The sequence below is a fragment of the Pinus tabuliformis genome, chromosome Q, assembly GCF_031772625.1.
Source record: "Pinus tabuliformis cultivar Carrire ecotype Pingquan chromosome Q, CPIR1, whole genome shotgun sequence".
Taxonomy (NCBI): Eukaryota; Viridiplantae; Streptophyta; class Pinopsida; order Pinales; family Pinaceae; genus Pinus; species Pinus tabuliformis.
The window spans coordinates 508,456,616-508,469,506 of record NC_142296.1 but is presented as its reverse complement, the minus strand read 5'-3'; positions in this window follow the sequence as shown (position 1 = coordinate 508,469,506).

The window sequence follows — 12,891 nt, the reverse complement described above, 5'->3', positions numbered from 1 at the left end:
TGGCCCAAGAGCTTTTGGAATCAAAGCCAATGATTTCATCACCTAGTGATGAGTGTTATAAATGGTACCATGACCTAAACGTATGATTTATGTTGGCTTATATGAATAGCCAAGGAGATGAATGATGTTAAGAGCACCAGTAAAGCACATGAATATAAATTGTGATTGTCCTTAGTGGATATGAATAGCCATGGAATTGCAAATATGTGAATGCATGCTTGTCATAAAATACTCAATGGATTATGATAGATACATGAAGCTCTCAACTTGAGAGATTGCTAAAATTTGGTAATATAAATGCCTGATGCAATGAATTCATGCATTCTTGTGTGGTACAAGCATTAGAATCACTAACTGTCACGAAAAGAAATAATTATTAATTATTTTGAGAATAGATGAGTGATTAAATGAAGGTTGTCAATCCTTCACCCAAAAAAGGTAAAGTGGGGAGATTAATGGCACAATAATTTTGAGATGGACATCTCAATGGAGAGATTAAATTTGTAATTCTCATCCTTGAGCTGATTTTGGCCGATTGATATAAAAATATGGATGCTTTATGAATTACCCAAAATGATGATAACTTACTTAATACAACGATAATATATATATATATATATATATATATATATATATATATATATATATATATATATATATATATATATATATATGGGGAATATTATCACCTACAAAGAGCCAATTATTATGAGAATGGTCTCACATTTTTTATATTTGGATTTTGTATGAAGCATTATTGCAAAATAAAATTTTCTTTAAAATTTTCTAACACATCTCAGGGAAATTGTATGCATGTTATAAAATTCAAATGATATATCTATTTGGGGAGGATAGATGGGGTACAATTTTCAATAATTATGTTAGAAGGTGAAGTAATGCTCTTACCTATCCCAATTTAAGAAAAATAGGAAACATCATCTCCTCATCCCTTTATTTGTTCATGTATGATACATTTTCATCCATGAATGATACCTTTGCATTTATGGACCACATGATATATAATATTCCATAACACATATTTTGAAAATACGAGGTTAAACTGCTTAGTCTTAAAGATAACCTTATCATTTTATGTATCACTTCTATTTTTTTTATTTTTTTTATATGTTGTGTTCTTATTGTTATCTTTATGAGTGATTCATATAGTGAAAGTAGTGGACATCATATCATATAATCAACTCTTCTCGATTAATTTCATTTGTCGGAATGGTGATAGAGTATCATATATATGATCTATAGATTATGACTTAATATATATTATATTCCTATTCAAAAATAGGGTATATCTGAGAAGATATGTTTATTGTATATGACCATAATCTATCAAAATATCTATAGTATTATCATTAATAACAACATTATTCATCTATATCAAAATCATTATGAAAATTAGCTGTCATGATTGGACCATAGTCGGGGTGATTAGGGGGAAAAAAATGATATAAATATATTTGTCCCATTGAAAAAATATAGATCAGTTTTAGAGCCAAGAGGGTTAGCTCAATTGATTGAGTCCCCATTGTTAAAGAACCTCTTCTATTGAGAGGTCGTGGGTTCAATTATCTCAACATTTGTGGGGCTAGAATATGTGGTTGATCCTACAAGAAGTGATCCTTTTGGGTAGATCTTCCTGTTACAAATATTACCACCGATGTAGCAGTCGTTGATCTCCAAGGACCCTGAACCATTATATATATATATATATATATATATATATATATATATATATATATATATATATATATTCCAAATATAATTGATATTACAATTATTGATTCATTTTATATTCATAATATCTCACTATTAACCATATTTATTAGGCATATATTAGAATATTTGGCTATATATTATCTCATCAAATTGAAATAGAAATTACTAAATAATGGAGATCTAATTGCAGATTTGGTCAAAATTTATGATACATGTATTGGTTGTACGCAATGTATATGAGATTGTCCCATAGATGTATTAGAAATGATACCTTGGGAAGGATGTAGAGCTATGCAAATTGTTTATGCTCTAAGAATAGAAGACTATGCAAGTTGTAAGCAGTGTGATTCCACTTGTCGAATGGATTTCTTAAGTGTATGTGTTTATTTATGGCATGAGACAATGCACAATATGGGTCTAGCGTATTGATCAATATGAACAATAAAAATGGTTAAATCCATCTCATAGTTTTTTACTTTTTTATCCACTGATAAAAACCCATAGATCAAGTATGGATTTTTATAGAGATATGGAAAGATCTTCTATAATGAGCTAATAATGAGTGAATTACCTTGGCTCGATCAACAATATTTTTTGGTTTTCCTATATTCCTTAATCCCATTATTTCCCCACCCGTAGGAGGGAATGAGTTGATTCAATGGTATACTCTAAGTTTTTGTTTACTATAACTCATTTTCATTAACTATACATTTATTTCATTATGATTTCCAATTTGACTTCCAATTTGAGAATTCATTTTTCCAATTGAAATAAGAAAGAGTCTAACTAGATATATCTTATTGATTTTCATTGCATATTGGGAATTGATGGACTTTCCATCGAACTTATTTGACAATACTTGTTACGACTTTGGTCATTTCAATTGCTTGGCCAATTACTTAAAATCCTCAATTGTTGCATTTATTGATTTAAGAAATATACAATGGCTAATTATGATCATTTTATCCTCAAGTTATTATACTTTTATTTCCTGTGAGAGAAATGGAATCAATTTTTTTCACCCACTTTTATCAAAATGGGGGGGAGGGATACATTTCTATTTGGGTGCAAGACATTTTAAGTAATTCTATCTTTCTGCTAATCGGATATTTAAGTACAGGTATCTATGTATTTGATAGACCAACATTAGGTTCAAGAATATTGGATAATAAATAGTATTCTCTAATATTGGAAATAGTATTATATTTAGGGTCCTTCATCGCTTATACAATCAAATCACCATTTTTTTCTTGACATACCTAGTTACATGATACTCATGGGTAAGAGCATTATAGTACACGTGTGCTTCAATAGCCCATTAGAGAAATTTTGAAGTCTAAAATGGGCCTCCTAAGGAATATTATAAAATAATAGTGTAAATAATAAAATATGATTAGATTACCTCATCAAGTTTTGGAGGGAAAAAAACTACTTTTTCAACTTATCCCCCTATAATTTTACTCAAATTTTGAGCGGGAGCACTTGTTGGATGATGAATTCGATTTTGCATCTAAGGAGTACCCATGTTGCATACTTTAAATGGACCCTACTACACAAAAAATGTGAAATACATGAAAAACATTATTGCAATCATGTTTTTCCATGTATTTCACATATTTGTGTAGGGTCCATCGAAATTATGCCACATGGGTACTCCTTGGATGAAAAAATAATTTTTTATCCAATGAGTGCTCCCACTCAAAACTTGAGTAAAATCGTAGGGAGGGAGATAAGTTGAAATTACGAGTTGAAAATGTAGTTTTATTTTTTTATTTTTTATCCTTTTACCTTTTTACTCAAAAATAGAGAATCATCCCCCATTTTTGACATCATCATATTGAATCCTATTGGTTCTTATAAAGTTGATTTTTGTTGTACATTTTTGTTTTGAGACCCATTTTTTACCTCAAAATTTCTCAATTCTCTTTTTTATCTTTTGAAAATTTAATGGAATTGAGAAAATAAACAATTATTTTTTCTTTTCTTTTTTTATCTAATATAGTTCAAGTTATTTCAAGTAGTGATTCCCTCATGCTATAATCAAAATTTGAAATAACTTGGACCAATTATTGGTGTCTCTTAACATTTACATAAAGGAAGTGGATTGAAACTATCTTTTCTTTTCCCTTTGAGAATTCATTCCATTTATGGTTCCAACCATCCATAGTTGTGTAACCATATTCCTAATAGATTGACCCCAAAATAATGGATTCAAACTATAAAATATCCTTAAAAAGCTACAATTGTAGGTTCCTTAGCCTGCTAACCCTTATTCACCCTAGTATGTAGATAGATTATGAATGTGGTGCACATAATCAATTCCCAAGTCTCTTTTGGATCTCAACTCCAATAATATCCCCATGCTTCGTTGGCCCATATTGCTCCAAAATGGGTACTTATGGTTGAAAGAGGAAAACTGAGACCAATCACAAGATAATTCCAATGATCTAATTGTTTAATCAATTGACATTTATGATAATTAGTTGATGAAAATTCAAGCGTGTTGCAAAATGTTTTTTTCTTTTCTTTTCATGTGAATAAAAATATTTATTGGGAAGAATGGATCTGGAAAAGAAATTTCCCATCGCACAAAAAATAACTTGTCTATTTACTCTAGATATAATCACTAGAACAATTATTGATGCTAGGGATCCACATAAAAGGGTTGCATAACTTAACAATATCATACTTACATGCAACATTGACCAATGAGATTGTAGCATGGGTACTAACATTATAGAAGATCACATTTCAATTGGAACAACTAAAGTAGAAAAAAATGAGTTAACATAGAACTTGGTGTGGTGATTGCACCTAAAATGTGGAAAGCCCAGGAACATAGCCACTCTGGTGACACAAGAACCTTATGGTATGCCTTGATAACCATGATCCATGATATGTGAGATGTGTTGTGATATTTTAAGAGCAAGCCAGAGGGATTACTTGGATATCAGAATATATGAGTCTCTTTAGCCTTCCTGCCCAAGAAATCATTGGCAAGGTAAATTGCTCGAGGAACTTATAACAGAGAAGGAGATTGCTTGCCCTTAAAAGGGTGAGAGACTATAAGGAAGGGGAACCTTGAATGAATTGTTATGTAAAATTTGTGCCACATACTCACTGAGAACATGAGTGCATTTGGATGTGTCCAAGAAAATAGTGAGATAAATGTGTATCCTATAGAATACTTTTGAAGCAAAGGACATCCATATAGATAAATATTTTATTGAAATTTTGTAATTATTTTGGAACGCATATTAAATTGAGGGGTTGATAATATACATATCATCAACGAGAGTATGCATGCAATAAATCCACATAATATACATGTAATCAACGAGAGTATGCATGCATCAACAAGAGTATGCTAATATACATGTCATCAATGAGAGTATGATAATATACATGTCATCACCAAGAGTATGCATGCATGTGGGATGAACATTTGCACTATATTCAGAATGCTTACAACCGGACCAAGCACTCTTCAACTCAAACATCAACATTTGTGGCATGTTTGGGATACCTGCCTAAGTATCCTTTGGATTTCATATTCAGAAAAGACGTTTTTATTGATGGTCATAGTGACGTAGAAAAAGCAAGAAGGTTCATTGAACAAATCCAATTGGGACACCAAAGATTTCAAGAACATCTTGAAAAGAGCCAAGGAAAGTACAAATAAAGGTATGACAAATATCGCATAGATCACAAGTTCCAATTCGGTGATGAAGTTTGGCTTCACATTAGCAAAGAGAGGCTCCAAGGATAAGGTAAAAAGCTAAAACCAATTAGATATGGTCCATTTAGAATTTTGGAAAAGATTGGTAACAAAGTCTTCAAGTTGGATTTGCCTTCTTATATGCAAATTTATGTTGTTGTTAATGTTGAGAACTTAAGGTTGTATGAGCCTCCTTTGATTGAATATCAAGGATAAAATGTCAAAATTCCTTCCATAGAGGCTTTTTCTCCTAAATACCTTGATGAACTATAGCAAGACACCATTCTTGACAGAAGAACAAGGTCTTTAAAATGAGGGAATGTGGATTACCTTCGAGTGGGGCTCAAGGGAAAAAATCCTTCAAATGCCAAATGGATTGAGATTTGAAAGGTGAGGTAACTATATCCTCACCTATTGGACAATGTAAAGTGATCTTTTGGGGTCCAAAAGGATTCCAGTGGGGAGGAATGATCAGGTACTCAAAAAAATAGCTCAAAATTAAAAGTTGTCAAATCAGTGTGGAACTTGGACAACCACATAGAGATCGTCATTCTGAATCTTGTGTAACTTGCTTCACATGAAACGGACGTTGTATGCTCCCAGAAACATGTTATGTTCACTTTCCCAAACAGGCGAATTTTTGCAAAATGTGACAGCCTAGTCAGCAGTTCATACTGCTGACATGGTTCTGAAAGGACAGGTGTATGTGGTAGTTTGACTTGGTCAATGGGTTTTCTCCGGTGAATCACAATGTGCCAAGTGGCATGTTTCTATGGGTGAAATTTGCTATAATTTTATTGGTCGGAATTGTGGCCAACCACTGGCTGACATGTGGCCCAGCCAAAGGTTGCCATGTGGCAGCCCGCGGGCTATCAAAATTATTATTCAAAGTATGGGTGGAGGTAGCAGGGGTCGAACTTGTAATCTCACACAAACAGGCCAAAGCCTTTATCAATACACCATGGATTTTTTTCTTAATTGTTAAAGGTATGGGTTGTATGTAAAGTTGTATGGCACATCGTCTGGCGGTATGGCCAGCCCATGGGAGGTTGGCCCTTGGTCACTGTTATGAAACCAGCTCAAGAAAAGATAGAAAAGATAGATCAACTCCTTAGAATTCAACCTCTTCGAGGGGGAAACCTCCTTTACATTACATAAATGAACAATTCTTGGATGATACAAATGACAAAACCTCCTTTCTATATATAGGAGTCTAAGGAGTCACAATATAATCCAGCCGACCTAACAATAATAATATAAAGCCACAAAAATAACAATAGAGGGATTCTATGGGGCACAGAAATAACAATATGGGGGTAATAGGGGCACAACAATATAAATAAGGGGTATAACTACAATAGTAATGGGGTAATCACTAGTATTATAGGGACCCAACATGCCCGTCTCCTTCAAAAAAGTGTTGTCCTCAACGCTTGAGTAGTTCTGGATACTTCTGCATAAAATTCTCATCCTCTCATGTGGAATCTTCAACGGATAAGTTCTTCCACTTGATAAGATACTCTGAAATTGATCGATTCCGTAGCTGTCAAGTTCTTGTTTCTGTGACTGCTTCCGGTTCCAATATAATTTTTCCTTCCTCGTCAAGTTTTGACAATATTGTTTGAATTGGGAGCTTGTCACCTATAACCTTCTTTAAACATGAAACATGGAAAACTGGGTGCAATCGAGAAGCTGCAGGAAGCTCCAATTTGTATGCCATAGTACCAATCTTTTGCAACACCTTGTACGGACCATAATACTTTGGTGATAATTTATTATCCTTCTTAGCTTGCTTTAGGGACATTTGCTTATATGGTTGTAGCCATAGGAATACCCAATCACCTACATCAAAACTTCTTTCACTGCGATGTTGATCTTCCTGTTGTTTCATTCTATTTTGTGCCAACACGAGGTTATCCTTTAAGAGTTGGAGGACTTGTTGTTGATGTTCGATGTGATGTTCCACTGCCTGAACCTTAGAATTTTCTCTTAAATAGGATGTGATGGATGGTGGTTGATACCCATAAAGTGCCATAAATGGGGTCATTTTTGTTGCTGTATGGAAGGAAGTGTTATACCACCATTCAGCTAGAGGTAACCATTTGACCCATTGTGTCTGTTTATCAGATATAAAGCAACAAAGATATCCTTCCAAACATTTGTTTACTATCTCAGTTTTCCCATCAGATTGAGGATGATAAGATGAGCTATGAGCTAACTGAGTACCGAGACAAGAAAATAATTCTGTCCAAAAATTTCCAGTGAAAATGGGATCTCTGTCACTTACAATAATCTTTGGGTTTCCATGTAGCTTTTGAACTGTTTCCATAAATGCAGTAGAAACTGTACTGGCTTTAAATGGATGTGATAATGCACAAAAGTGTGCATACTTGGTAAGTCTGTCAACTACCACCATGATGACACTCTTTCCCTCAGACTTGGTTAAACCTGTGATAAAATCCATTGAAACCTCCTCCCAACGTTGGCTTGGAATGGATAAAGGTTGTAATAGACCCGGTGTCTTAATTGTTTCAACTTTATTTTGCTGGCAAACCAAACATTCCGCCACAAACTTTTGAATATCTGATTTAAGGCCATCCCAAAAAAATTCCTTCTTAACCCTGTGGTAAGTTTTTAAAAATCCTGAGTGCCCTCCTAAGGGAGAAGTGTGCAATTCCATAAGAATCTTTTGTTTTAGCTGGGAATTCTTACAGAGGTATAAGCGATCTTTGTACCATAACGAATCATTTTGCCAGCTAAATGTATCAAAAGTACTAGAATCTTGTTGTAGCTTTCGAATAAGTGCCCACACTTCTTCGTCATTCTTCCATTCCTCCCTTGCTTCGTTTATCCAATCTGGTTGGATAATAGAAATGGCACACAACAATGCTTCCACATCCTCATCCTTTCTTGAGAGTGCATCTGCCACCACATTTTGCTTCCCTTTTTTGTAGATGATTTCAAAGTCATAACCCAACATCTTTGTGACCCATTTTTGTTGCTCTTCAGAGGATAATCTTTGTTCTAAAAAGTATTTAAGGCTATCATGATCCATTTTTACCTTGAAGTGTCTTCCCATTAGGTAGGGTCGCCATTTCTTAAGTGCATGGAGTATTGCCAAAATTTCCTTCTCATAAATAGCTTTGCTTAAAAACTTTCCCTTGATTGGACGACTTTCAAAAGCAATGGGTCTTTCATCTTGCATTATAACAGCACCAATTCCATTTCCTGAAGCATCACATTCCACAATAAAGGTTTTTGTGAAGTCCGTTGTAGCTAAGACCGGTGCTTGGCACATTGCCTCTTTAAGATGTTCAAAGGCCTTTGTTGCTTCCAGAGTCCATGAAAATGAATCTTTCTTCAATAATGTTGTTAGAGGTGCTGCTATTCTCCCATAATTCTTAACAAACTTGCGATAATACCCTGTCAACCCAAGAAACCCTCACAGATGCTTTATGGATGTGGGGATTTTCCATTCCTTAATGGATTTAATTTGGCTAGGGTCTACCTTAACTCCTTCATGAGATACAATATGACCCAAATATTCCACCTCCTGGACTCCAAAGAAACATTTGGATCTTTTTGCATATAATTGTTTCTCCTCCAATAGTTGTAGCACCCTGTCAACATGTTCAACATGATCCTTCCAAGACTTGCTGTAGATTAGTATATCATCAAAAAATACTAACACAAATTTTCTAAGGAATGGTTTGAAAATTGAATTCATCAAACCTTGAAATGTTGAAGGTGCATTGGTAAGGCCAAAAGGCATGACCAAAAATTCATAATGACCCTCATGAGTTCTAAATGTTGTTTTCGGAATGTCTTCAATCTTCATTCTGATTTGATGATATCCCGAACAAAGATCCAACTTGGTGAAGTAAATTGATCCATGCAATTCATCCAGTAATTCATCAATAACAGGAATGGGGAACTTATCTTTAATAGTGAGCTTGTTGAGCTCCCTATAATCTGGACACATGCGCCATGATCCATCCTTCTTGTGCACCAATACTACTGGAGCTGAGAAAGAACTTTGACTCGGTTGAATTATACCAGCCTCTAGCATTTCTGCAACCATACGTTCAATTTCACTTTTTTGGACATAGGGATATCTGTACGGCCTGATGTTTGGAGGAACACTTCCTGGAATCAGATGAATAGCATGATCATGATCACGCATAGGTGGGAGACCTTTTGGAGTCTCAAATACCTTGGAATGATTGTCCAAGACTTTTTGGAGATCTGGAGAAATAGATGATTCCAATGTGGAAACATCTAGCGAACATAATTGTGCAATTACACCTCTTTGCTCCTTTTTTAGAAGCTTTGTCATGCCATTAGAGTTGATTATCTTTCCTGGTTTCCCTACAATACCCCTTAATTCAACTTCCTTTCCTTCCATAGAAAATTTGATGAAAATTTCTTGAAAATTAAAAGCTATTGTACCCAAGGATTGTAGCCATTGGACTCCTAGTACAACATCAGCACCTCCCATTGGAATGGAAAGCATTGGGCTAGTCAATACATATTCTCCCATGGATAGCTTGATATTATGGCACTTTCCAGAGCAATTTATTGTTCCTCCATTTGCAATCATCACTTGACACTCTGGTGCTGGATATAGGAAGCAATTCAATTCTTTTGCTACCCTACAATGTATAAAATTGTGGGTGCTTCCTGAATCAATCAACACTATTACCTTTTTCTTCTTGATTTGTCCTTCTATCTTGATGGTTTGAGGAGTGGTAATTCCCGCCAATGCATTACAAGATATGGTCAGATTTATTTGTTCTTCATCTAGGCTTTGTTCCTGGAGTATATCTTCTTCTTTTGACCTTTCTTGCTCCTTTTCTTCTTCCTCTTCACAATCTATGTAGAATAATTTCTTCTCAGAACACTTATGACCTTTAGTGTATTTGCTATCACAACTGTAAAAAATCCCTTTTGCTCTTTTTTCTTCCAATTGTTGTGGTGTCAACCTTATAGGTTGTGGAAGACTAGGGGTAACAACACTTCCGTCTTTATAGTTGTGAGTGGTATGCTTCCTGGTTGCCACAATTTTGCTTTCCATTTTTCTTGCTAACCTAAATGCCTTCTCTAATGAATCAGGTTCCCAAAGGCAAACATCATGTTCGATATTATCTTTTAAATACCCTATGAACACGTCAATCATATGCTCCTCTGGAATATCTTTTACCCTTATGTTCAATTTTTGGAACTCCTCAATGTGCTCCATTACTGAACCCTTTTGTTTGAGACTTATCAATTGGCTAAAAAAAATGTTGCTTTTTGTATCTTCATAATGTGCTATCAATTCTTCCATAAAAATTGCCCAAGTGATAAATTATTTACGAGAGCAAAGCCATTGATACCATACAAACTGATTTGGTTCCAAATATACAGTTGCCATACGTACCTTTTGTGCGTTTTGCACATTATTGAGAGCGAAGAATTGCTCCATCTGTAATATCCATGTGGCGGGATCCTTGCCATCAAACTTCCTCATATCGATTTTTGGAATATGGTGATTCTTCGATCCAACATTAGCGTCTATCGAATCATGATTAACATTTCTTTTGTTCTCGTCATGAGTTTCCTTTACTACCTTTTCACCATTAGTGACCCTTTCTTGTAGCAACTTCTTCAATTCTTCCATGTCTGTCTTCAAATCTATCTTCAAATCTGCCATGTCTCTCTTAAAATCTATCTTTGAATCATCCATCTTAGCTTCCATGCCCTTTATCTTAGATTCCACACCATTTATCTTAGATTCCATGCCACTTATCTTAGCTTCTGTTAGCTTTTGTGAGCGTGACATTTGTTGCACTTGTTCTTGTAATTTTGATATATCATGTAGCATTTCTTCCTCTTATTCATGAGTCATGCTAGAGCTTTCAGGTTCCTTACTAGGTGTTTGCATTTTCTTTCCTCGGGGCATCAGTTACCGATAATAATGCTATACTATGCCCTTTGAATTCCGTTAAACCAAGCTTACACAAAAATTTAAAAAAACTACACACCTTTTTTTTCACTTTATAGAAGCCTGATATTGAATCTGATGTATCTCTGTAATTTCAGATCATCCAATTCTGAAATTTCTACCTATAGTATCCTTCTTCGTCCTCTTTCCAATGCCACAAGTCTGTGCCAAATTGGATTCTCCAAGGAAGAGTTATGTGAAATCTCCCATAGTGACTTGCTTTTAGACTGGTTCAGTACATCGAACTTGTACGACGTGCCACAAGTCACTGTTTCAACCTTTGAATCTAAAACACACACACAAGAAACTACAGTCTGTCCTCTTTCTGTACCTTCTGACGAAATTTCAATCCGATCCCCAGAGAGAAAGTTATGATGATTTTCCCCAGGTCACCTGTTTTGAATGTAATTCAGGAGTCTGCAAAAAGACCAACTTCCTCATATCATATCTCCGCAAATATCGCGCGAAAAGCTCTGAAATTCGGACCCAAGGTTCAGCGTGATTTCTTCTCAAATGGGTTTTTTTTTGCGACTTCTGAAACGTCACAGAAAAAAGTTATAGTGAAAATTCCACGATGACCTGTTTGGAGCAGTGAAACCCTAGAATCCAAAGCTCTGATACCAAATGTTATGAAACCAGCTCAAGAAAAGATAGAAAAGATAGATCAACACCTTAGAATTCAGCCTCTTCGAGGGGGAAACCTCCTTTACATTACATAAATGAACAATTCTTGGATGATACAAATGACAAAACCTCCTTTCTGTATATAGGAGTATAAGGAGTCACAATATAATCCAGCCGACCTAACAATAATAATATAAAGCCACAAAAATAACAATAGAGGGATTCTATGGGGCACATAAATAACAATATGGGGGTAATAGGGGCACAACAATATAAATAAGGGGTATAACTACAATAGTAATGGGGTAATCACTAGTATTATAGGGACCCAACAGTCACATTACCAACACTTGACCACCGACGGAGACCACTGCAGGTATCTAGCCGGTGTGGGCGGGCGTTGGCCTTAGCCCCAAGCACATGGCCCCCCACATGCCATATTTTTTTGGACTTAAGGCCTTAGAAGCCAAATTAAGGCGCCCACAATTTGTATCGGAATTTGGGCAAAACAGTGCTACATTATCGAGTTATGGGGTGAAATTGTGGGTTAGGTGCCGGATTCTGGGGAGTTTGTAGAGTGAATAGTAGCCAAACTTGGGCAAATCATAATTGGATGAGTTTTTTACCAAATTGGGAGTAGAAAGAGGCTACACATGCATTTTTGGGCATTCTAGAGCCATTGGAATAGGTTTCAGATCTTTCTAAGCATTGTAAAATGATGTATTCACACTTTTGAGATAGAGAGGGCCAAGCCATTGGAAGTTGGACCAAGGAAATGTATCCCAGGAGGGGTGAACTCCTTAATCATGTGTTGTTGTGATATTGTTTATGGTGA